This window comes from Acipenser ruthenus, chromosome 10, assembly GCF_902713425.1.
Source record: "Acipenser ruthenus chromosome 10, fAciRut3.2 maternal haplotype, whole genome shotgun sequence".
Lineage (NCBI taxonomy): Eukaryota > Metazoa > Chordata > Actinopteri > Acipenseriformes > Acipenseridae > Acipenser > Acipenser ruthenus.
This window is the reverse complement of record NC_081198.1, coordinates 22,109,785-22,132,603: the sequence shown is the minus strand read 5'-3', so window position 1 is coordinate 22,132,603 and position 22,819 is coordinate 22,109,785. Positions and strand designations below refer to the sequence as shown.

The 22,819-nt window shown below is 48.9% G+C and overlaps 11 non-coding genes and 2 pseudogenes across 11 annotated transcripts; all 13 read left to right on the top strand.

Annotated features, from left to right (window-relative positions):
- The first annotated feature begins 6,629 nt into the window (after positions 1-6,629).
- Positions 6,630-6,799, top strand: LOC131738411 (U2 spliceosomal RNA; annotated as a pseudogene).
- Positions 6,800-7,410: 611 nt separating this feature from the next.
- LOC131739024 (U2 spliceosomal RNA) lies at positions 7,411-7,601 on the top strand. Its single transcript, XR_009330192.1, has one exon. It is a non-coding gene; the product is annotated as a U2 spliceosomal RNA (small nuclear RNA).
- A 597-nt stretch (positions 7,602-8,198) lies between these two features.
- On the top strand, positions 8,199-8,389 carry LOC131739023 (U2 spliceosomal RNA). The gene has a single exon (XR_009330191.1). It is a non-coding gene; the product is annotated as a U2 spliceosomal RNA (small nuclear RNA).
- Positions 8,390-9,000: 611 nt separating this feature from the next.
- Positions 9,001-9,191, top strand: LOC131739022 (U2 spliceosomal RNA). Its single transcript, XR_009330190.1, has one exon. It is a non-coding gene; the product is annotated as a U2 spliceosomal RNA (small nuclear RNA).
- Positions 9,192-9,788: 597 nt separating this feature from the next.
- On the top strand, positions 9,789-9,979 carry LOC131739021 (U2 spliceosomal RNA). Its single transcript, XR_009330189.1, has one exon. It is a non-coding gene; the product is annotated as a U2 spliceosomal RNA (small nuclear RNA).
- A 597-nt stretch (positions 9,980-10,576) lies between these two features.
- LOC131739020 (U2 spliceosomal RNA) lies at positions 10,577-10,767 on the top strand. Its single transcript, XR_009330188.1, has one exon. It is a non-coding gene; the product is annotated as a U2 spliceosomal RNA (small nuclear RNA).
- A 588-nt stretch (positions 10,768-11,355) lies between these two features.
- Positions 11,356-11,546, top strand: LOC131739019 (U2 spliceosomal RNA). Its single transcript, XR_009330187.1, has one exon. It is a non-coding gene; the product is annotated as a U2 spliceosomal RNA (small nuclear RNA).
- Positions 11,547-12,135: 589 nt separating this feature from the next.
- Positions 12,136-12,326, top strand: LOC131739018 (U2 spliceosomal RNA). The gene has a single exon (XR_009330186.1). It is a non-coding gene; the product is annotated as a U2 spliceosomal RNA (small nuclear RNA).
- Positions 12,327-12,927: 601 nt separating this feature from the next.
- Positions 12,928-13,118, top strand: LOC131738341 (U2 spliceosomal RNA). The gene has a single exon (XR_009329905.1). It is a non-coding gene; the product is annotated as a U2 spliceosomal RNA (small nuclear RNA).
- Positions 13,119-20,143: 7,025 nt separating this feature from the next.
- LOC131738743 (U2 spliceosomal RNA) lies at positions 20,144-20,298 on the top strand (annotated as a pseudogene).
- A 599-nt stretch (positions 20,299-20,897) lies between these two features.
- Positions 20,898-21,088, top strand: LOC131739249 (U2 spliceosomal RNA). Its single transcript, XR_009330417.1, has one exon. It is a non-coding gene; the product is annotated as a U2 spliceosomal RNA (small nuclear RNA).
- Positions 21,089-21,686: 598 nt separating this feature from the next.
- Positions 21,687-21,877, top strand: LOC131739277 (U2 spliceosomal RNA). The gene has a single exon (XR_009330445.1). It is a non-coding gene; the product is annotated as a U2 spliceosomal RNA (small nuclear RNA).
- Positions 21,878-22,476: 599 nt separating this feature from the next.
- LOC131738269 (U2 spliceosomal RNA) lies at positions 22,477-22,667 on the top strand. The gene has a single exon (XR_009329833.1). It is a non-coding gene; the product is annotated as a U2 spliceosomal RNA (small nuclear RNA).
- Positions 22,668-22,819: the final 152 nt, after the last annotated feature.

Sequence of the window (22,819 nt, the reverse complement as noted above, 5' to 3'; positions counted from 1 at the left end):
GACTGGCTTTCTTCAGCTCGGCAACTTTTTGGAAGACTAATGCTCAGTCTGGTTTTGGCTTGCCCAATCCAGGCCGAGGGTCTTTCAAGATTTTGTTGACTGTTGAGAGCAGTTTTTTCTTTTTCAGGCGGTTCCCGTTTTTTTCTTTTTCAGGCGGTTCTGGCTTTTCCAGACGTTCCTGGAGTTAGAGAGAAGGAGGACCTACCATCCAGACGACCTTTGAGGACCCTTTGATGACCTAGACGACCTCATCCCCAGCCCTTGATTGTAATCGAGATCCAGACCGAGAGAGCAGCAGGCGCCCAGCAGAGGGCGCCATCTGGGAGGAGCAGAGGGCGGCCCCGGACCCCGAGGAGGCGTCACAGCCACGATTCTTCCTACGTGGTCTCGGTGCCAAGCAGCGCCCCCTACTCCGCCAGGGAAGGACACCGTTCACCTGGGGAGGGGGTCCCTCTTGCGAGGCGACCATCTCCTCAGGGACTAAAGTAATAGTTCCTTCAACTGCCCAGATTTGCTGCTTACGTTGTCTCTTTTCCGTAGAGAGAGACAACCCGGACGTCCAGAGGCTTCTCCCACCCCAATCGGAGGAGCCAGCTGAAGGATGGCGTTCCGGCCAACCCAGGAAACCAGGAGGCACAATGCGGTGCGCTTCACAAGAAACAAGCAAGATGAAACGGAACCAGGACTGACGAGACTGGAGTTCAGCCGGACCATTCTTCAGAGGGGTATGGGTTTTTCCCCTTCTGACTTGAATTGTTTGGTGAAATTGCCAGGGCTTAAGGAAGTGTTTGAGGTCAGTTTTAGGAACCCCCAAAAGTTACAAGAAATGTGGTCCTTTTGGGGGGAGAATAAATATCTCGCTCCATACAAAGAATTTTGTGTGGATGCACTGACAGACAGAGAAATGAAAGTTGTTACTGTCCAATTTTTCAATGAGGCTGTTAGCGACTATGATATTACAACATGGCTTAACCGCTATGGGAGGGTGTCATCAGAAGGGAGGAAAATTACAGATGAAGATGGGGTTTGGACAGGAGCCAGAAAGTGGCTGGTACGCCTTAATGTTGATCCATCGGGCATTGGAGGCGTCCGCCACATTCCAAACTCCATAGTGTTAGGGCCCAACAGAGGGCTGGTATTCTATAATGGGATGCCAAAACTCTGCAGGAAATGTGGGGAATTAGGACACCTGGCGGCCGCGTGTACTGTAGTCAAGTGCAGGAACTGCGGCGCCCCCCACGAGACCAGCCACTGCAGAGAAGAGAGGCAGTGCAATTTGTGTGGAAAGAAGGGGCACCTGTTTAAGGACTGCCCCTCTTCCTATGCCAACATGGCCAGAGCCAGCAAGGCAAACATGAACAAGCCTAGGCCTGAGCAGGAAGAGGGAGCAAGTAACAAAGATCAGTCCACATCACCACCAACAGTATCCAAGACCCAGACTCCAGCACCACCATCATCACCAGCACCCCCTCACCCCCCCGCCCCCGAGACATGTCCCGTTTTACGAGGACCCCTTCCCCCAGCCCAGAGAGAGAGTACAACAGCCACTCCACTAGCTCCTCCAGTAGCTCCTCTGATGCAGAACACGAGTCAGGGAGGGAGCCCGGACCCAGCAGCGGCCCCCCCCTGAGTAGGGCCCTCTCAGCGCCAGCACTCCCCCTCGGCTCTCGTTATGACGCCATAAGGATTGAGTCCGTGGGGGAGGAAAGCAAAAGCGACAGTGAAAGTGAGAGTGAGAAGGAGGGGAAGGGAGTGAAGAACCAGCAGAGGGTGGGGAAAAGAAAGGGTAGAGACGAGGGGGGGAAAAGAAAGAAGATCAGGATCAAAGACAGCAAGTTGCAGGTGGCCCCCATAGATCCAAAACCAGCTAATGTCCACACAAAGTCCCCAGTCTTGCCCTCGCAGGCAGAGACGGAGGCGAGTGGGACGGCTACACTGCCGCCTAGTGGGCAGGTAGCAGCCAGCCAGGGCATCCCCAGCCAGCCTTCCCAGTCGTTGGCACAAACCCTAGCACACCTCGCAGAAGAGGTGTTCACTAATGCACCGAGGGAGAGGTCGGGGTCAACACCTTCCCTGACCAGCAGTACCTCTGTAGCAATGACCCTCTTCAAGCGAAGGGCCTCCCTTCAAAGCATCCTTGACCCCCTCCCTTGTATGGGCAAAACCAGGGGCCCCCTAGAGGTCCTCCTAGATACAGCACTGGAGGACATGGGAATACCCCTGGACGCGGTAAGCCAGAAGTCTGCTAACAGCTCCAATTCAACAGACGGTAACAGCCAAAGAATGCTGTCTGTCATAACCCCCCCCCAGGACAAAGCTGACCCACACGTTCCGAGGGGCCCTGAGCAAGTTCCACCAGACTTACCTTGTGGGGAGTTGAATAGCCCCAACAACTCCACGTACTGTGCATATAAAGACGGTGCCTTCTTGGACGAGGCAGCAGTGAGTACCTTCTCAGGGGTGATGGGAGTTGCAAATAAGCCCAAGCTCCCTCGAAGCAAGCGTAGAGCTAAGAGTAGGAAGAGTGTCCCGACCTCCCAATCATAGTCGCTATGGGGTGGACGCAGCGACTCCTTTTCTTGTTAGCTACCCTGATGGCCCTGATATGTGTGTCTGTTAATGTCAGGAGCATCAGGGAGACACAAAAAAGATTTGATGTACTAAACTATCTAGCTAACTTGAAAGCAGATCTCATCTTTCTGCAGGAGTGTGGTATTTCGTCGAGCCCTGATTATAGGGACCTGAAGGAGAGTTGGACCCTAGGGGACTCCTTCTGGTCGGGCTCCAACATAGCCAGAGCCAACGGAGTAGGTATTCTGTTTAAAAACCCATTTATTACCTCCCGCAGCAGCAGGGAGGTAGAACCTTGTAGAATTCTGAGCGTGGATGTGACATACAACAACACTCCCCTCAGACTGGTCAATGTCTACGCACCCACTAACCAAAACGAAAGAGTTCAATTTTTTCCACAGCTGCGTCCACTCCTGCTGGGGAACGTACCCGTCATCGTGTCAGGTGACTTCAATTGTGCTCTGAGGGACGTAGACCGGAGCAGGCCACGCAACGACCGCTCTAGTAGAGTTTTGTCCTCCGTAATATCTGATTTCTCCCTGTGTGATGCAGGTAAGGACCTGGTGCCTCCCTTTACCTGGGTGAGCTCATCTGGGACCTCCTTCTCCCGTATAGATCTCGTCCTGCATACCAGCTCCCTTACGAAGACGGCAGTAGACACCCAGGCCGTCTTCTTCTCTGACCATAGGCTCCTGCAGGTAACATTGCAGGTCCCTCAGACCTCCCAGATGGGGTCAGGGGTTTGGAAATTAAACACCTCCTTACTCGATGACCCCTCCATAGCTGCAGCCTATAAGAGCAGGCTTGTTGAGTGGACCACTTTGCGTGACCTATTCAACTCCCCTATAGAGTGGTGGGAGATGGTCAAAATCAGAACTAAGGGTTATTTCATAGCAGCAGGCAAGAGGAAAGCAAAAGAAAGGAGGGCCAAATATAAACACCTGAATGCTGCCCTCCAGCATCTGAGCCTGCTTCAGCTTCGGGGGTTCCCTGTAAGCGACGAGATAGCCCAGACCAAGCTAGATCTTTCAGTGCTTTGTAGGGAGGAACAACGAAAGGTCATGCACAATGCAAAAGTGCAAAAAATGGAGGAAGACGAAAAGTGTACTCGCTTCTTCTTCCAGAAAACGAGGGAGAAGCGGCACTTGATGTCCTCCATGCTCGACAGCAGGGGGAGGATAGTAGAGGATAGTGAGGGAGTGAAAAAAGTGGTAGAGAACTTCTATAGGGACCTATATAACATCAAAGCTACAGATGACACCCTGATAGAGTGGTTCCTGAGCCAGTTGGAGCCTGACTCAGTGCGGGACGACGAGGAGGAGGAGAAGGACCCAGAACTCACGCTGGAGGAGCTCACCCAGGCGGTTAAGACCATGAACACCGGTAAGACGCCAGGTCCAGATGGCATCCCGGGTGAGTATTACCATCTTTTTTGGGACATGCTAAAAGTCCATTTAGCGGAGGTCTACAGAGCGGTCTACAGGGAGAAGCGGTTGGGCCCTTCTATGCGGGAGAGTGTAATTACTCTCCTTCATAAGAAAGGGGAAGTTAAAGATCTACGGAATTGGCGCCCAATCAGCCTCCTTTGCGTGGATTACAAGATACTAGCCAAAGCTCTGATGCTCCGGCTACAAGTACACCTCCCTTTGGTCATTGGCCCCGACCAGGCTTGTGGCGTCCCAGGGAGGTCCATCACGGATATTTTAATGTTAACAAGGGACATTCTGGCTTATTCTAGAGAACGGAACCATCCCCTCTGCCTGTTCAACCTTGACCAGGAGAAGGCGTTCGATAGGGTAAGCCATGAATATATGTACAAAGTGATGGACCAGATGAAATTCGCTCCTGGACTTAGGGAGTGGGTTAAAACCATCTATACAAACATTAGTACCCGAGTCTTGGTGAACAGGCACCTGACTGGTAAAATATCTATCCAGTCAGGGGTCAGACAGGGTTGCCCACTATCCCCACTGCTATATGTCGTGTGCATTGAACCCCTCCTGCAGGCAATTCGTAGGGATACCAATATAACTGGTTTCCAGCTGCCTGGATCCAACGGGGTCCAGGTCAAAACAACAGCATATATGGACGATGTATCACTCATTTGCACCAACACATCGTCGGTACCTCGGATTAGTAATATCCTTGAGAAGTACTGCACGGCGACCGGGGCAGTGATTAATAAGTCCAAGAGCGAAGTCTACGTGTCTAAAAATTGGCAGGTAGATAGGGAACTGTCGGACATGTACCCTGTCAAAAAGGACAAAATCAAGATTCTGGGCCTCATTTTCGAGAACAATAGCTCGGGGGCCCAGAGCTGGACGGCGGCCATTAACCAGGTCCGTAAAAAGATTGGCGGATGGAGCACAAGATCCTTAACAATGACGGGTAGAGTATTAATAACCAAGTCTATACTGTTCCCCATCCTCTCTTATGTAGGAAAAATCTTTCCCCCAGACAGGACCACCAAAAAAGTGGTGGACCGCATTATCCACCGCTTTATCTGGGGCAGCAAGATGGAGAGGGTAAAGCGAGCCACCCTGAGTAAAGCCGACAAGAAGGGAGGTAAGGGGGTCCCGGACGTTGTGCAGCTCACCCGAGTGCAGGGGCTCACGCAAACTATCAAGAACATCCAGGCCCTGGACAGGAAGGTATGTTACATGAATCGTTTCTATTTTGCCACCTGTCTCAGGGCCTTGGGCCTCTGCACTATTGATAACACCGTGCCGTACTCCTGGGACCCCCCATTGTATTATAGAACCTTAAGGGACACTATATATAAATTGGGCTTAGATAAAGCAAAATTGGCCTCCTGGGAATACAAGGCTGTAACTAAATATCTTGCCGGTTCCCAGGAAATTGAAAAAGTAGCTACTTTCTCCCTCACCCAAAGCCAAAAAATCTGGGAGAATGTGTCTCACAGCTGCCTCAGTAATGTCCAGAAGGATATAGCATGGAACACCGTCCACAGTGCACTCCCCACTCGAGCGTTCATGTTCAGGAGGGGACTAGCCCAAGTAGAAACATGCCCCTATGCAAAGTGCCGCAAGAGAGAAACACCAGCCCATATCTTCTGGGAGTGTGATGTGGCTGGCAGTGTCTGGCTCTCTGTCTCTGTCTTCCTAAACAGGTTTGCTGACACGGCCAAGATGACCGCTGAGACTGTGCTCTATGGGCCTGCGGGAGGAATCGATACCAGCACAGCTAAGTGCGTTTGGCGTGTCATCAATGTTGTCAAGCAGATCCTGTGGGAAGGCCGTAACGTCTGTGTCTATCACAAGCAGGAGCTAGACACTATCACCACGACCAGAAGGGCACAAACTCTTATCAAGGACTTTGTAATTCTGGACATCCGGACCCTCGGGAAGGACAAGGCCTGCACGGAGTGGAGGATCGCCGGACTTCAGGACGTGAAGATGGAATAAAGGAAAAAACTGGAACCGCTAGCTCCTAGGAGCGGGACTACGGGGCACCGCTAAGCCTTTTATTTATTTTGTCATGCCAGCATTCCGCCCTTTTTAGCTGGCATGACCGTTTTTTCAACGGTGCCCTGGTTTTATGTAGTCTTTTTGTTTCAGTTTTATGGACTTTTATTTGATTTACGTTGAATGTTTTATTTGATTTTGTTTTGTTTTGTTTTATGTATCTTTAAGATTTTTAATGTAAACTATTAAAAGTTACATTTTAAGTGTTTTAAAATTTTAGAATTTTAACTCACTGTTCTATACACTGTCCCTTTTCCCCTGTCCCTGTTTTAGATCTAGTTTTATGTTCACTTTTGAACTTTTTTAGAGAGCACTCCCCGGCCCTCACAAACACTGGTTTTTTATAGATGGTTCTTTTTTTCCAGTCACTTTTAAAGCAGCACAGGTTTTTTTCATGTTGATTTTAATCTGTGTCTGTTTTAACCATGTACAAAGCACAATTGTCTTGGTGTTTTTAAATGTATTTTAAATGCTTTTAAAACAAAATGTATGTCTGTATGCATGAATGTCATCTTTAAAAGAAATGTAAAATGAATGAAAAAAACGAATGGGTGTAAATGTAAAAAATGTAAAATCTCAATAAAAGAGTATCTGTTCTTATCAGTTTAATATCTGATAAGTCCCCTATCAGGGGACCATATATTAAATTGATTTTTGGAATCGGGAGATGGAACAGGGGCTTGCTCCGTCCACTCCACGCATCGGCCCGGTATTGCAGTACCTCCGGGAACGGTGCACACCTTTCTCTAACGTTGGTCAAAGTCAGATCTGGATCTCTCCTGTGAGCATTTTGTCTACCCCTGCTGGAGGGAGAGTGCCAGTGTTGATGCAAGTTTTCCCGCCGTTTTACTTCTTTTTTTTTTCTTTCTCTCTCTCTTTCTTTCTTTCTCTCTTTCTTTCTCTCTTTCTCTCTTTCTTTCTCTCTTTCTTTCTTGCTGTCTTTCTTTCTTTTATTCACATGTGGTGATGATGTAGACAGCAGCAGTTTGTTTCCTGGGAGCATGCAGCTAACCAGACAAGTGTGGTGGAACATGTCCCTATGCCAGGACCTTCTTAGCAAGCCAGCAAGCCAGCCAGCCAGCGAGGCACAGTTGTAGTTACCCAAGGCACCTTGCACAGCATAGCAGCTTGGCATGACTATTTGTAAGACGCACTCCGCCAGTTTATGTTTTGTTTTTGGTGTTATGTGTGTGTTTTTGCTTTGTTTTGTTTTCTCCTGCTTAAATTGCACATTTCCCCTCTGGAAGCAGCAGCCCGTTTTTTTGGGGTCTGCTTGTGCTTGAAATTTTGCACCCACCTTTGAATCCCCCTGTGCCGTCCGGGCTGGGGGGCCCCGGGCAAGGGCCAAGTCGCCATCGCTTCTCGGCCTTTTGGCTAAGATCAAGTGTAGTATCTGTTCTTATCAGTTTAATATCTGATACGTCCCCTATCAGGGGACCATATATTAAATTGATTTTTGGAATCGGGAGATGGAACAGGGGCTTGCTCCGTCCACTCCACGCATCGGCCCGGTATTGCAGTACCTCCGGGAACGGTGCACACCTTTCTCTAACGTTGGTCAAAGTCAGATCTGGATCTCTCCTGTGAGCATTTTGTCTACCCCTGCTGGAGGGAGAGTGCCAGTGTTGATGCAAGTTTTCCCGCCGTTTTACTTCTTTTTTTTCTTTCTCTCTTTCTTTCTTTCTCTCTTTCTTTCTCTCTTTCTCTCTTTCTTTCTCTCTTTCTTTCTTGCTGTCTTTCTTTCTTTTATTCACATGTGGTGATGATGTAGACAGCAGCAGGTTGTTTCCTGGGAGCATGCAGCTAACCAGACAAGTGTGGTGGAACATGTCCCTATGCCAGGACCGTCTTAGCAAGCCAGCCAGCCAGCGAGGCACAGTTGTAGTTACCCAAGGCACCTTGCACAGCATAGCAGCTTGGCATGACTATTTGTAAGACGCACTCCGCCAGTTTATGTTTTGTTTTTGGTGTTATGTGTGTGTTTTTGCTTTGTTTTGTTTTCTCCTGCTTAAATTGCACATTTCCCCTCTGGAAGCAGCAGCCCGTTTTTTTGGGGTCTGCTTGTGCTTGAAATTTTGCACCCACCTTTGAATCCCCCTGTGCCGTCCGGGCTGGGGGGCCCCGGGCAAGGGCCAAGTCGCCATCGCTTCTCGGCCTTTTGGCTAAGATCAAGTGTAGTATCTGTTCTTATCAGTTTAATATCTGATACGTCCCCTATCAGGGGACCATATATTAAATTGATTTTTGGAATCGGGAGATGGAACAGGGGCTTGCTCCGTCCACTCCACGCATCGGCCCGGTATTGCAGTACCTCCGGGAACGGTGCACACCTTTCTCTAACGTTGGTCAAAGTCAGATCTGGATCTCTCCTGTGAGCATTTTGTCTACCCCTGCTGGAGGGAGAGTGCCAGTGTTGATGCAAGTTTTCCCGCCGTTTTACTTCTTTTTTTTTTCTTTCTCTCTTTCTTTCTTTCTTTCTTTCTTTCTCTCTTTCTTTCTCTCTTTCTCTCTTTCTTTCTCTCTTTCTTTCTTGCTGTCTTTCTTTCTTTTATTCACATGTGGTGATGATGTAGACAGCAGCAGGTTGTTTCCTGGGAGCATGCAGCTAACCAGACAAGTGTGGTGGAACATGTCCCTATGCCAGGACCTTCTTAGCAAGCCAGCCAGCCAGCGAGGCACAGTTGTAGTTACCCAAGGCACCTTGCACAGCATAGCAGCTTGGCATGACTATTTGTAAGACGCACTCCGCCAGTTTATGTTTTGTTTTTGGTGTTATGTGTGTGTTTTTGCTTTGTTTTGTTTTCTCCTGCTTAAATTGCACATTTCCCCTCTGGAAGCAGCAGCCCGTTTTTTTGGGGTCTGCTTGTGCTTGAAATTTTGCACCTACCTTTGAATCCCCCTGTGCCGTCCGGGCTGGGGGGCCCCGGGCAAGGGCCAAGTCGCCATCGCTTCTCGGCCTTTTGGCTAAGATCAAGTGTAGTATCTGTTCTTATCAGTTTAATATCTGATACGTCCCCTATCAGGGGACCATATATTAAATTGATTTTTGGAATCGGGAGATGGAACAGGGGCTTGCTCCGTCCACTCCACGCATCGGCCCGGTATTGCAGTACCTCCGGGAACGGTGCACACCTTTCTCTAACGTTGGTCAAAGTCAGATCTGGATCTCTCCTGTGAGCATTTTGTCTACCCCTGCTGGAGGGAGAGTGCCAGTGTTGATGCAAGTTTTCCCGCCGTTTTATTTCTTTTTTTTCTTTCTCTCTTTCTTTCTTTCTCTCTTTCTTTCTCTCTTTCTCTCTTTCTTTCTCTCTTTCTTTCTTGCTGTCTTTCTTTCTTTTATTCACATGTGGTGATGATGTAGACAGCAGCAGGTTGTTTCCTGGGAGCATGCAGCTAACCAGACAAGTGTGGTGGAACATGTCCCTATGCCAGGACCTTCTTAGCAAGCCAGCCAGCCAGCGAGGCACAGTTGTAGTTACCCAAGGCACCTTGCACAGCATAGCAGCTTGGCATGACTATTTGTAAGACGCACTCCGCCAGTTTATGTTTTGTTTTTGGTGTTATGTGTGTGTTTTTGCTTTGTTTTGTTTTCTCCTGCTTAAATTGCACATTTCCCCTCTGGAAGCAGCAGCCCGTTTTTTTGGGGTCTGCTTGTGCTTGAAATTTTGCACCCACCTTTGAATCCCCCTGTGCCGTCCGGGCTGGGGGGCCCCGGGCAAGGGCCAAGTCGCCATCGCTTCTCGGCCTTTTGGCTAAGATCAAGTGTAGTATCTGTTCTTATCAGTTTAATATCTGATACGTCCCCTATCAGGGGACCATATATTAAATTGATTTTTGGAATCGGGAGATGGAACAGGGGCTTGCTCCGTCCACTCCACGCATCGGCCCGGTATTGCAGTACCTCCGGGAACGGTGCACACCTTTCTCTAACGTTGGTCAAAGTCAGATCTGGATCTCTCCTGTGAGCATTTTGTCTACCCCTGCTGGAGGGAGAGTGCCAGTGTTGATGCAAGTTTTCCCGCCGTTTTACTTCTTTTTTTTCTTTCTCTCTTTCTTTCTTTCTCTCTTTCTTTCTCTCTTTCTCTCTTTCTTTCTCTCTTTCTTTCTTGCTGTCTTTCTTTCTTTTATTCACATGTGGTGATGATGTAGACAGCAGCAGGTTGTTTCCTGGGAGCATGCAGCTAACCAGACAAGTGTGGTGGAACATGTCCCTATGCCAGGACCTTCTTAGCAAGCCAGCCAGCCAGCGAGGCACAGTTGTAGTTACCCAAGGCACCTTGCACAGCATAGCAGCTTGGCATGACTATTTGTAAGACGCACTCCGCCAGTTTATGTTTTGTTTTTGGTGTTATGTGTGTGTTTTTGCTTTGTTTTGTTTTCTCCTGCTTAAATTGCACATTTCCCCTCTGGAAGCAGCAGCCCGTTTTTTTGGGGTCTGCTTGTGCTTGAAATTTTGCACCCACCTTTGAATCCCCCTGTGCCGTCCGGGCTGGGGGGCCCCGGGCAAGGGCCAAGTCGCCATCGCTTCTCGGCCTTTTGGCTAAGATCAAGTGTAGTATCTGTTCTTATCAGTTTAATATCTGATACGTCCCCTATCAGGGGACCATATATTAAATTGATTTTTGGAATCGGGAGATGGAACAGGGGCTTGCTCCGTCCACTCCACGCATCGGCCCGGTATTGCAGTACCTCCGGGAACGGTGCACACCTTTCTCTAACGTTGGTCAAAGTCAGATCTGGATCTCTCCTGTGAGCATTTTGTCTACCCCTGCTGGAGGGAGAGTGCCAGTGTTGATGCAAGTTTTCCCGCCGTTTTACTTCTTTTTTTTTTTCTTTCTCTCTTTCTTTCTTTCTCTCTTTCTCTCTTTCTTTCTCTCTTTCTTTCTTGCTGTCTTTCTTTCTTTTATTCACATGTGGTGATGATGTAGACAGCAGCAGGTTGTTTCCTGGGAGCATGCAGCTAACCAGACAAGTGTGGTGGAACATGTCCCTATGCCAGGACCTTCTTAGCAAGCCAGCCAGCCAGCGAGGCACAGTTGTAGTTACCCAAGGCACCTTGCACAGCATAGCAGCTTGGCATGACTATTTGTAAGACGCACTCCGCCAGTTTATGTTTTGTTTTTGGTGTTATGTGTGTGTTTTTGCTTTGTTTTGTTTTCTCCTGCTTAAATTGCACATTTCCCCTCTGGAAGCAGCAGCCCGTTTTTTGGGGGTCTGCTTGTGCTTGGAATTTTGCACCCACCTTTGAATCCCCCTGTGCCGTCCGGGCTGGGGGGCCCCGGGCAAGGGCCAAGTCGCCATCGCTTCTCGGCCTTTTGGCTAAGATCAAGTGTAGTATCTGTTCTTATCAGTTTAATATCTGATACGTCCCCTATCAGGGGACCATATATTAAATTGATTTTTGGAATCGGGAGATGGAACAGGGGCTTGCTCCGTCCACTCCACGCATCGGCCCGGTATTGCAGTACCTCCGGGAACGGTGCACACCTTTCTCTAACGTTGGTCAAAGTCAGATCTGGATCTCTCCTGTTAGCATTTTGTCTACCCCTGCTGGAGGGAGAGTGCCAGTGTTGATGCAAGTTTTCCCGCCGTTTTACTTCTTTTTTTTTTTTCTTTCTCTCTTTCTTTCTTTCTCTCTTTCTCTCTTTCTTTCTCTCTTTCTTTCTTGCTGTCTTTCTTTCTTTTATTCACATGTGGTGATGATGTAGACAGCAGCAGGTTGTTTCCTGGGAGCATGCAGCTAACCAGACAAGTGTGGTGGAACATGTCCCTATGCCAGGACCTTCTTAGCAAGCCAGCCAGCCAGCGAGGCACAGTTGTAGTTACCCAAGGCACCTTGCACAGCATAGCAGCTTGGCATGACTATTTGTAAGACGCACTCCGCCAGTTTATGTTTTGTTTTTGGTGTTATGTGTGTGTTTTTGCTTTGTTTTGTTTTCTCCTGCTTAAATTGCACATTTCCCCTCTGGAAGCAGCAGCCCGTTTTTTGGGGGTCTGCTTGTGCTTGGAATTTTGCACCCACCTTTGAATCCCCCTGTGCCGTCCGGGCTGGGGGGCCCCGGGCAAGGGCCAAGTCGCCATCGCTTCTCGGCCTTTTGGCTAAGATCAAGTGTAGTATCTGTTCTTATCAGTTTAATATCTGATACGTCCCCTATCAGGGGACCATATATTAAATTGATTTTTGGAATCGGGAGATGGAACAGGGGCTTGCTCCGTCCACTCCACGCATCGGCCCGGTATTGCAGTACCTCCGGGAACGGTGCACACCTTTCTCTAACGTTGGTCAAAGTCAGATCTGGATCTCTCCTGTTAGCATTTTGTCTACCCCTGCTGGAGGGAGAGTGCCAGTGTTGATGCAAGTTTTCCCGCCGTTTTACTTCTTTTTTTTTCTTTCTCTCTTTCTTTCTTTCTCTCTTTCTTTCTCTCTTTCTCTCTTTCTTTCTCTCTTTCTTTCTTGCTGTCTTTCTTTCTTTTATTCACATGTGGTGATGATGTAGACAGCAGCAGGTTGTTTCCTGGGAGCATGCAGCTAACCAGACAAGTGTGGTGGAACATGTCCCTATGCCAGGACCTTCTTAGCAAGCCAGCCAGCCAGCGAGGCACAGTTGTAGTTACCCAAGGCACCTTGCACAGCATAGCAGCTTGGCATGACTATTTGTAAGACGCACTCCGCCAGTTTATGTTTTGTTTTTGGTGTTATGTGTGTGTTTTTGCTTTGTTTTGTTTTCTCCTGCTTAAATTGCACATTTCCCCTCTGGAAGCAGCAGCCCGTTTTTTGGGGGTCTGCTTGTGCTTGGAATTTTGCACCCACCTTTGATGAATCCCCCTGTGCCGTCCGGGCTGGGGGGCCCCGGGCAAGGGCCAAGTCTCCATCGCTTCTCGGCCTTTTGGCTAAGATCAAGTGTAGTATCTGTTCTTATCAGTTTAATATCTGATACGTCCCCTATCAGGGGACCATATATTAAATTGATTTTTGGAATCGGGAGATGGAACAGGGGCTTGCTCCGTCCACTCAACGCATCGGCCTGGTATTGCAGTACCTCTGGGAACGGTGCACACCTTTCTCTAACGTTGGTCAAAGTCAGATCTGGATCTCTCCTGTGAGCATTTTGTCTACCCCTGCTGGAGGGAGAGTGCCAGTGTTGATGCAAGTTTTCCCAACGTTTTACTTCTTTTTTTTTTTCTTTCTCTCTTTCTTTCTTTCTCTTTCTTTCTCTCTTTCTTTCTTGCTGTCTTTCTTTCTTTTATTCACATGTGGTGATGATGTAGACAGCAGCAGTTTGTTTCCTGGGAGCATGCAGCTAACCAGACAAGTGTGGTGGAACATGTCCCTATGCCAGGTCCTTCTTAGCCAGCCATATACTCTGGCTTCTCTTCAGTTCGAATAAATCTTTCTAAGACTAAGGCTTAGAGGGTAGTGGCATTGCCCGCTCCCTCCGAGGGTCTGTGAGAGGTTTGTTCGGGTGAGGAGGAACAGAATTTTTTTTATTTTTGACTGGCTTTCTTCAGCTCGGCAACTTTTTGGAAGACTAATGCTCAGTCTGGTTTTGGCTTGCCCAATCCAGGCCGAGGGTCTTTCAAGATTTTGTTGACTGTTGAGAGCAGTTTTTTCTTTTTCAGGCGGTTCCCGTTTTTTTCTTTTTCAGGCGGTTCCGGCTTTTCCAGACGTTCCTGGAGTTAGAGAGAAGGAGGACCTACCATCCAGACGACCTTTGAGGACCCTTTGATGACCTAGACGACCTCATCCCCAGCCCTTGATTGTAATCGAGATCCAGACCGAGAGAGCAGCAGGCGCCCAGCAGAGGGCGCCATCTGGGAGGAGCAGAGGGCGGCCCCGGACCCCGAGGAGGCATCACAGCCACGATTCTTCCTACGTGGTCTCGGTGCCAAGCAGCACCCCCTACTCCGCCAGGGAAGGACACCGTTCACCTGGGGAGGGGGTCCCTCTTGCGAGGCGACCATCTCCTCAGGGACTAAAGTAATAGTTCCTTCAACTGCCCAGATTTGCTGCTTACGTTGTCTCTTTTCCGTAGAGAGAGACAACCCGGACGTCCAGAGGCTTCTCCCACCCCAATCGGAGGAGCCAGCTGAAGGATGGCGTTCCGGCCAACCCAGGAAACCAGGAGGCACAATGCGGTGCGCTTCACAAGAAACAAGCAAGATGAAACGGAACCAGGACTGACGAGACTGGAGTTCAGCCGGACCATTCTTCAGAGGGGTATGGGTTTTTCCCCTTCTGACTTGAATTGTTTGGTGAAATTGCCAGGGCTTAAGGAAGTGTTTGAGGTCAGTTTTAGGAACCCCCAAAAGTTACAAGAAATGTGGTCCTTTTGGGGGGAGAATAAATATCTCGCTCCATACAAAGAATTTTGTGTGGATGCACTGACAGACAGAGAAATGAAAGTTGTTACTGTCCAATTTTTCAATGAGGCTGTTAGCGACTATGATATTACAACATGGCTTAACCGCTATGGGAGGGTGTCATCAGAAGGGAGGAAAATTACAGACGAAGATGGGGTTTGGACAGGAGCCAGAAAGTGGCTGGTACGCCTTAATGTTGATCCATCGGGCATTGGAGGCGTCCGCCACATTCCAAACTCCATAGTGTTAGGGCCCAACAGAGGGCTGGTATTCTATAATGGGATGCCAAAACTCTGCAGGAAATGTGGGGAATTAGGACACCTGGCGGCCGCATGTACTGTAGTCAAGTGCAGGAACTGCGGCGCCCCCCACGAGACCAGCCACTGCAGAGAAGAGAGGCAGTGCAATTTGTGTGGAAAGAAGGGGCACCTGTTTAAGGACTGCCCCTCTTCCTATGCCAACATGGCCAGAGCCAGCAAGGCAAATACGAACAAGCCTAGGCCTGAGCAGGAAGAGGGAACAAATAACAAAGATCAGTCCACATCACCACCAACAGTATCCAAAACCCAGACTCCAGCACCACCATCATCACCAGCACCCCCCTCACCCCCCCGCCCCCGAGACATGTCCCGTTTTACGAGGACCCCTTCCCCCAGCCCAGAGAGAGAGTACAACAGCTACTCCACTAGCTCCTCCAGTAGCTCCTCTGATACAGAACACGAGGCAGGGAGGGAGCCCGGACCCAGCAGCGCCCCCCCCCTGAGTAGGGCCCTCTCAGCGCCAGCACTCCCCCTCGGCTCTCGTTATGACGCCATAAGGATTGAGTCCGTGGGGGAGGAAAGCGAAAGCGACAGTGAAAGTGAGAGTGAAAAGGAGGGGAAGGGAATGAAGAACCAGCAGAGGGTGGGGAAAAGAAAGGGTAGAGACGATGGGGGGAAAAGAAAGAAGATCAAGATCAAAGACAGCAAGTTGCAGGTGGCCCCCATAGATCCAAAACCAGATAATGTCCACACAAAGTCCCCAGTCTTGCCCTCGCAGGCAGAGACGGAGGCGAGTGGGACGGCTACACTGCCGTCTAGTGGGCAGGTAGCAGCCAGCCAGGGCATCCCCAGCCAGCCTTCCCAGTCGTTGGCACAAACCCTAGCACACCTCGCAGAAGAGGTGTTCACTAATGCACCGAGGGAGAGGTCGGGGTCAACACCTTCCCTGACCAGCAGTACCTCGGTAGCAATGACCCTCTTCAAGCGAAGGGCCTCCCTTCAAAGCATCCTTGACCCCCTCCCTTGTATGGGCAAAACCAGGGGCCCCCTAGAGGTCCTCCTAGATACAGCACTGGAGGACATGGGAATACCCCTGGACGCGGTAAGCCAGAAGTCTGCTAACAGCTCCAATTCAGCAGACGGTAACAGCCAAAGAATGCTGTCTGTCATAACCCCCCCCAGGACAAAGCTAACCCACACGTTCCGAGGGGCCCTGAGCAAGTTCCACCAGACTTACCTTGTGGGGAGTTGAATAGCCCAAACAACTCCACATACTGTGCATATAAAGATGGTGCCTTCTTGGACGAGGCAGCAGTGAGTACCTTCTCAGGGGTGATGGGAGTTGCAAATAAGCCCAAGCCCCCTCGAAGCAAGCGTAGAGCTAAGAGTAGGAAGAGTGTCCCGACCTCCCAATCATAGTCGCTATGGGGTGGACGCAGCGACTCCTTTTCTTGTTAGCTACCCTGATGGCCCTGATATGTGTGTCTGTTAATGTCAGGAGCATCAGGGAGACACAAAAAAGATTTGATGTACTAAACTATCTAGCTAACTTGAAAGCAGATCTCATCTTTCTGCAGGAGTGTGGTATTTCGTCGAGCCATGATTATAGGGACCTGAAGGAGAGTTGGACCCTGGGGGACTCCTTCTGGTCGGGCTCCAACATAGCCAGAGCCGACGGAGTAGGTATCCTGTTTAAAAACCCTTTTATTACCTCCCGCAGCAGCAGGGAGGTAGAACCTGGTAGAATTCTGAGCGTGGATGTGACATACAACAACACTCCCCTCAGACTGGTCAATGTCTACGCACCCACTAACCAAAACGAAAGAGTTCAATTTTTTCCACAGCTGCGTCCACTCCTGCTGGGGAACGTACCCGTCATCGTGTCAGGTGACTTCAATTGTGCTCTGAGGGACGTAGACCGGAGCAGGCCACGCAACGACCGCTCTAGTAGAGTTTTGTCCTCCGTAATATCTGATTTCTCCCTGTGTGATGCAGGTAAGGACCTGGTGCCTCCCTTTACCTGGGTGAGCTCATCTGGGACCTCCTTCTCCCGTATAGATCTCGTCCTGCATACCAGCTCCCTTACGAAGACGGCAGTAGACACCCAGGCCGTCTTCTTCTCTGACCATAGGCTCCTGCAGGTAACATTGCAGGTCCCTCAGACCTCCCAGATGGGGTCAGGGGTCTGGAAATTAAACACCTCCTTACTCGATGACCCCTCCATAGCTGCAGCCTATAAGAGCAGGCTTGTTGAGTGGACCACTTTGCGTGACCTATTCAACTCCCCTATAGAGTGGTGGGAGATGGTCAAAATGAGAACTAAGGGTTATTTCATAGCAGCAGGCAAGAGGAAAGCAAAAGAAAGGAGAGCCAAATATAAATACCTGAATGCTGCCCTCCAGCGTCTGAGCCTGCTTCAGCTTCGGGGGTTCCCTGTAAGCGACGAGATAGCCCAGACCAAGCTAGATCTTTCAGTGCTTTGTAGGGAGGAACAACGAAAGGTCATGCACAATGCAAAAGTGCAAAAAATGGAGGAAGACGAAAAGTGTACTCGCTTCTTCTTCCAGAAAACGAGGGAGAAGCGGCACTTGATGTCCTCCATGCTCGACAGCAGGGGGAGGATAGTAGAGGATAGTGAGGGAGTGAAAAAAGTGGTAGAGAACTTCTATAGGGACCTATATAACATCAAAGCTACAGATGACACCCTGATAGAGTGGTTCCTGAGCCAGTTGGAGCCTGACTCAGTGCGGGACGACGAGGAGGAGGAGAAGGACCCAGAACTCACGCTGGAGGAGCTCACCCAGGCGGTTAAGACCATGAACACCGGTAAGACGCCAGGTCCAGATGGCATCCCGGGTGAGTATTACCATCTTTTTTGGGACATGCTAAAAGTCCATTTAGCGGAGGTCTACAGAGCGGTCTACAGGGAGAAGCGGTTGGGCCCTTCTATGCGGGAGAGTGTAATTACTCTCCTTCATAAGAAAGGGGAAGTTAAAGATCTACGGAATTGGCGCCCAATCAGCCTCCTTTGCGTGGATTACAAGATACTAGCCAAAGCTCTGATGCTCCGGCTACAAGTACACCTCCCTTTGGTCATTGGCCCCGACCAGGCTTGTGGCGTCCCAGGGAGGTCCATCACGGGTATTTTAATGTTAACAAGGGACATTCTGGCTTATTCTAGAGAACGGAACCATCCCCTCTGCCTGTTCAACCTTGACCAGGAGAAGGCGTTCGATAGGGTAAGCCATGAATATATGTACAAAGTGATGGACCAGATGAAATTCGCTCCTGGACTTAGGGAGTGGGTTAAAACCATATATACAAACATTAGTACCCGAGTCTTGGTGAACAGGCACCTGACTGGTAAAATATCTATCCAGTCAGGGGTCAGACAGGGTTGCCCACTATCCCCACTGCTATATGTCGTGTGCATTGAACCCCTCCTGCAGGCAATTCGTAGGGATACCAATATAACTGGTTTCCAGCTGCCTGGATCCAACGGGGTCCAGGTCAAAACAACAGCATATATGGACGATGTGTCACTCATTTGCACCAACACATCGTCGGTACCTCGGATTAGTAATATCCTTGAGAAGTACTGCACGGCGACCGGGGCAGTGATTAATAAGTCCAAGAGCGAAGTCTACGTGTCTAAAAATTGGCAGGTAGATAGGGAACTGTCGGACATGTACCCTGTCAAAAAGGACAAAATCAAGATTCTGGGCCTCATTTTCGAGAACAATAGCTCGGGGGCCCAGAGCTGGACGGCGGCCATTAACCAGGTCCATAAAAAGATTGGCGGATGGAGCACAAGATCCTTAACAATGACGGGTAGAGTATTAATAACCAAGTCTATACTGTTCCCCATCCTCTCTTATGTAGGAAAAATCTTTCCCCCAGACAGGACCACCAAAAAAGTGGTGGACCGCATTATCCACCGCTTTATCTGGGGCAGCAAGATGGAGAGGGTAAAACGAGCCACTCTGAGTAAAGCCGACAAGAAGGGAGGTAAGGGGGTCCCGGACGTTGTGCAGCTCACCCGAGTGCAGGGGCTCACGCAAACTATCAAGAACATCCAGGCCCTGGACAGGAAGGTATGTTACATGAATCGTTTCTATTTTGCCACCTGTCTCAGGGCCTTGGGCCTCTGCACTATTGATAACACCGTGCCGTACTCCTGGGACCCCCCATTGTATTATAGAACCTTAAGGGACACTATATATAAATTGGGCTTAGATAAAGCAAAATTGGCCTCCTGGGAATACAAGGCTGTAACTAAATATCTTGCCGGTTCCCAGGAAATTGAAAAAGTAGCTACTTTCTCCCTCACCCAAAGCCAAAAAATCTGGGAGAATGTGTCTCACAGCTGCCTCAGTAATGTCCAGAAGGATATAGCATGGAACACCGTCCACAGTGCACTCCCCACTCGAGCGTTCATGTTCAGGAGGGGACTAGCCCAAGTAGAAACATGCCCCTATGCAAAGTGCCGCAAGAGAGAAACACCAGCCCATATCTTCTGGGAGTGTGATGTGGCTGGCAGTGTCTGGCTCTCTGTCTCTGTCTTCCTAAACAGGTTTGCTGACACGGCCAAGATGACCGCTGAGACTGTGCTCTATGGGCCTGCGGGAGGAATCACTACCAGCACAGCTAAGTGCGTTTGGCGTGTCATCAATGTTGTCAAGCAGATCCTGTGGGAAGGCCGTAACGTCTGTGTCTATCACAAGCAGGAGCTAGACACTATCACCACGACCAGAAGGGCACAAACTCTTATCAAGGACTTTGTAATTCTGGACATCCGGACCCTCGGGAAGGACAAGGCCTGCGCGGAGTGGAGGATCGCCAGACTTCAGGACGTGAAGATGGAATAAAGGAAAAAACTGGAACCGCTAGCTCCTAGGAGCGGGACTACGGGGCACCGCTAAGCCTTTTATTTATTTTGTCATGCCAGCATTCCGCCCTTTTTAACGGTGCCCTGGTTTTATGTAGTCTTTTTGTTTCAGTTTTATGGACCTTTGATTTAATTTGAATGTTTTATTTGATTTTGTTTTGTTTTGTTTTATGTATCTTTAAGATTTTTAATGTAAACTATTAAAAGTTACATTTTAAGTGTTTTAAAATTTTAGAATTTTAACTCACTGTTTATACACTGTCCCTTTTCCCCTGTCCCTGTTTTAGATCTAGGTTTATGTTCACTTTTTTAGAGAGCACTCCCCGGCCCTCACAAGCACTGGTTTTTTATAGATGGTTCTTTTTTTCCAGTCACTTTTAAAACAGCACAGGTTTTTTTCATGTTGATTTTAATCTGTGTCTGTTTTAACCATGTACAAAGCACAATTGTCTTGGTGTTTTTAAATGTATTTTAAATGCTTTTAAAACAAAATGTATGTCTGTATGCATGAATGTCATCTTTAAAAGAAATGTAAAATGAATGAAAAAACGAATGGGTGTAAATGTAAAAAATGTAAAATCTCAATAAAAGAATATTAATATCTGATACGTCCCCTATCAGGGGACCATATATTAAATTGATTTTTGGAATCGGGAGATGGAACAGGGGCTTGCTCCGTCCACTCCACGCATCGGCCCGGTATTGCAGTACCTCCGGGAACGGTGCACACCTTTCTCTAACGTTGGTCAAAGTCAGATCTGGATCTCTCCTGTGAGCATTTTGTCTACCCCTGCTGGAGGGAGAGTGCCAGTGTTGATGCAAGTTTTCCCGCCGTTTTACTACTTTTTTTTTTCTTTCTCTCTTTCTTTCTTTCTCTCTTTCTTTCTCTCTTTCTCTCTTTCTTTCTCTCTTTCTTTCTTGCTGTCTTTCTTTCTTTTATTCACATGTGGTGATGATGTAGGCAGCAGCAGGTTGTTTCCTGGGAGCATGCAGCTAACCAGACAAGTGTGGTGGAACATGTCCCTATGCCAGGACCTTCTTAGCAAGCCAGCCAGCCAGCGAGGCACAGTTGTAGTTACCCAAGGCACCTTGCACAGCATAGCAGCTTGGCATGACTATTTGTAAGACGCACTCCGCCAGTTTATGTTTTGTTTTTGGTGTTATGTGTGTGTTTTTGCTTTGTTTTGTTTTCTCCTGCTTAAATTGCACATTTCCCCTCTGGAAGCAGCAGCCCGTTTTTTGGGGGTCTGCTTGTGCTTGGAATTTTGCACCCACCTTTGAATCCCCCTGTGCCGTCCGGGCTGGCGCGCCCCGGGCAAGGGCCAAGTCGCCATCGCTTCTCGGCCTTTTGGCTAAGATCAAGTGTAGTATCTGTTCTTATCAGTTTAATATCTGATACGTCCCCTATCAGGGGACCATATATTAAATTGATTTTTGGAATCGGGAGATGGCACAGGGGCTTGCTCCGTCCACTCCACGCATCGGCCCGGTATTGCAGTACCTCCGGGAACGGTGCACACCTTTCTCTAACGTTGGTCAAAGTCAGATCTGGATCTCTCCTGTGAGCATTTTGTCTACCCCTGCTGGAGGGAGAGTGCCAGTGTTGATGCAAGTTTTCCCGCCGTTTTACTTCTTTTTTTTTCTTTCTCTCTTTCTTTCTTTCTCTCTTTCTTTCTCTCTTTCTCTCTTTCTTTCTCTCTTTCTTTCTTGCTGTCTTTCTTTCTTTTATTCACATGTGGTGATGATGTAGACAGCAGCAGGTTGTTTCCTGGGAGCATGCAGCTAACCAGACAAGTGTGGTGGAACATGTCCCTATGCCAGGACCTTCTTAGCAAGCCAGCCAGTCAGCGAGGCACAGTTGTAGTTACCCAAGGCACCTTGCACAGCATAGCAGCTTGGCATGACTATTTGTAAGACGCACTCCGCCAGTTTATGTTTTGTTTTTGGTGTTATGTGTGTGTTTTTGCTTTGTTTTGTTTCCTCCTGCTTAAATTGCACATTTCCCCTCTGGAAGCAGCAGCCCGTTTTTTGGGGGTCTGCTTGTGCTTGGAATTTTGCACCCACCTTTGAATCCCCCTGTGCCGTCCGGGCTGGGGGGCCCCGGGCAAGGGCCAAGTCGCCATCGCTTCTCGGCCTTTTGGCTAAGATCAAGTGTAGTATCTGTTCTTATCAGTTTAATATCTGATACGTCCCCTATCAGGGGACCATATATTAAATTGATTTTTGGAATCGGGAGATGGAACAGGGGCTTGCTCCGTCCACTCCACGCATCGGCCCGGTATTGCAGTACCTCCGGGAATGGTGCACACCTTTCTCTACGTTGGTCAAAGTCAGATCTGGATCTCTCCTGTGAGCATTTTGTCTACCCCTGCTGGAGGGAGAGTGCCAGTGTTGATGCAAGTTTTCCCGCCGTTTTACTTCTTTTTTTTTTTCTTTCTCTCTTTCTTTCTTTCTCTCTTTCTTTCTCTCTTTCTCTCTTTCTTTCTCTCTTTCTTTCTTGCTGTCTTTCTTTCTTTTATTCACATGTGGTGATGATGTAGACAGCAGCAGGTTGTTTCCTGGGAGCATGCAGCTAACCAGACAAGTGTGGTGGAACATGTCCCTATGCCAGGACCTTCTTAGCAAGCCAGCCAGCCAGCGAGGCACAGTTGTAGTTACCCAAGGCACCTTGCACAGCATAGCAGCTTGGCATGACTATTTGTAAGACGCACTCCGCCAGTTTATGTTTTGTTTTTGGTGTTATGTGTGTGTTTTTGCTTTGTTTTGTTTTCTCCTGCTTAAATTGCACATTTCCCCTCTGGAAGCAGCAGCCCGTTTTTTGGGGGTCTGCTTGTGCTTGGAATTTTGCACCCACCTTTGAATCCCCCTGTGCCGTCCGGGCTGGGGGGCCCCGGGCAAGGGCCAAGTCGCCATCGCTTCTCGGCCTTTTGGCTAAGATCAAGTGTAGTATCTGTTCTTATCAGTTTAATATCTGATACGTCCCCTATCAGGGGACCATATATTAAATTGATTTTTGGAATCGGGAAATGGCACAGGGGCTTGCTCCGTCCACTCCACGCATCGGCCCGGTATTGCAGTACCTCCGGGAACGGTGCACACCTTTCTCTAACGTTGGTCAAAGTCAGATCTGGATCTCTCCTGTGAGCATTTTGTCTACCCCTGCTGGAGGGAGAGTGCCAGTGTTGATGCAAGTTTTCCCGCCGTTTTACTTCTTTTTTTTTCTTTCTCTCTTTCTTTCTTTCTCTCTTTCTTTC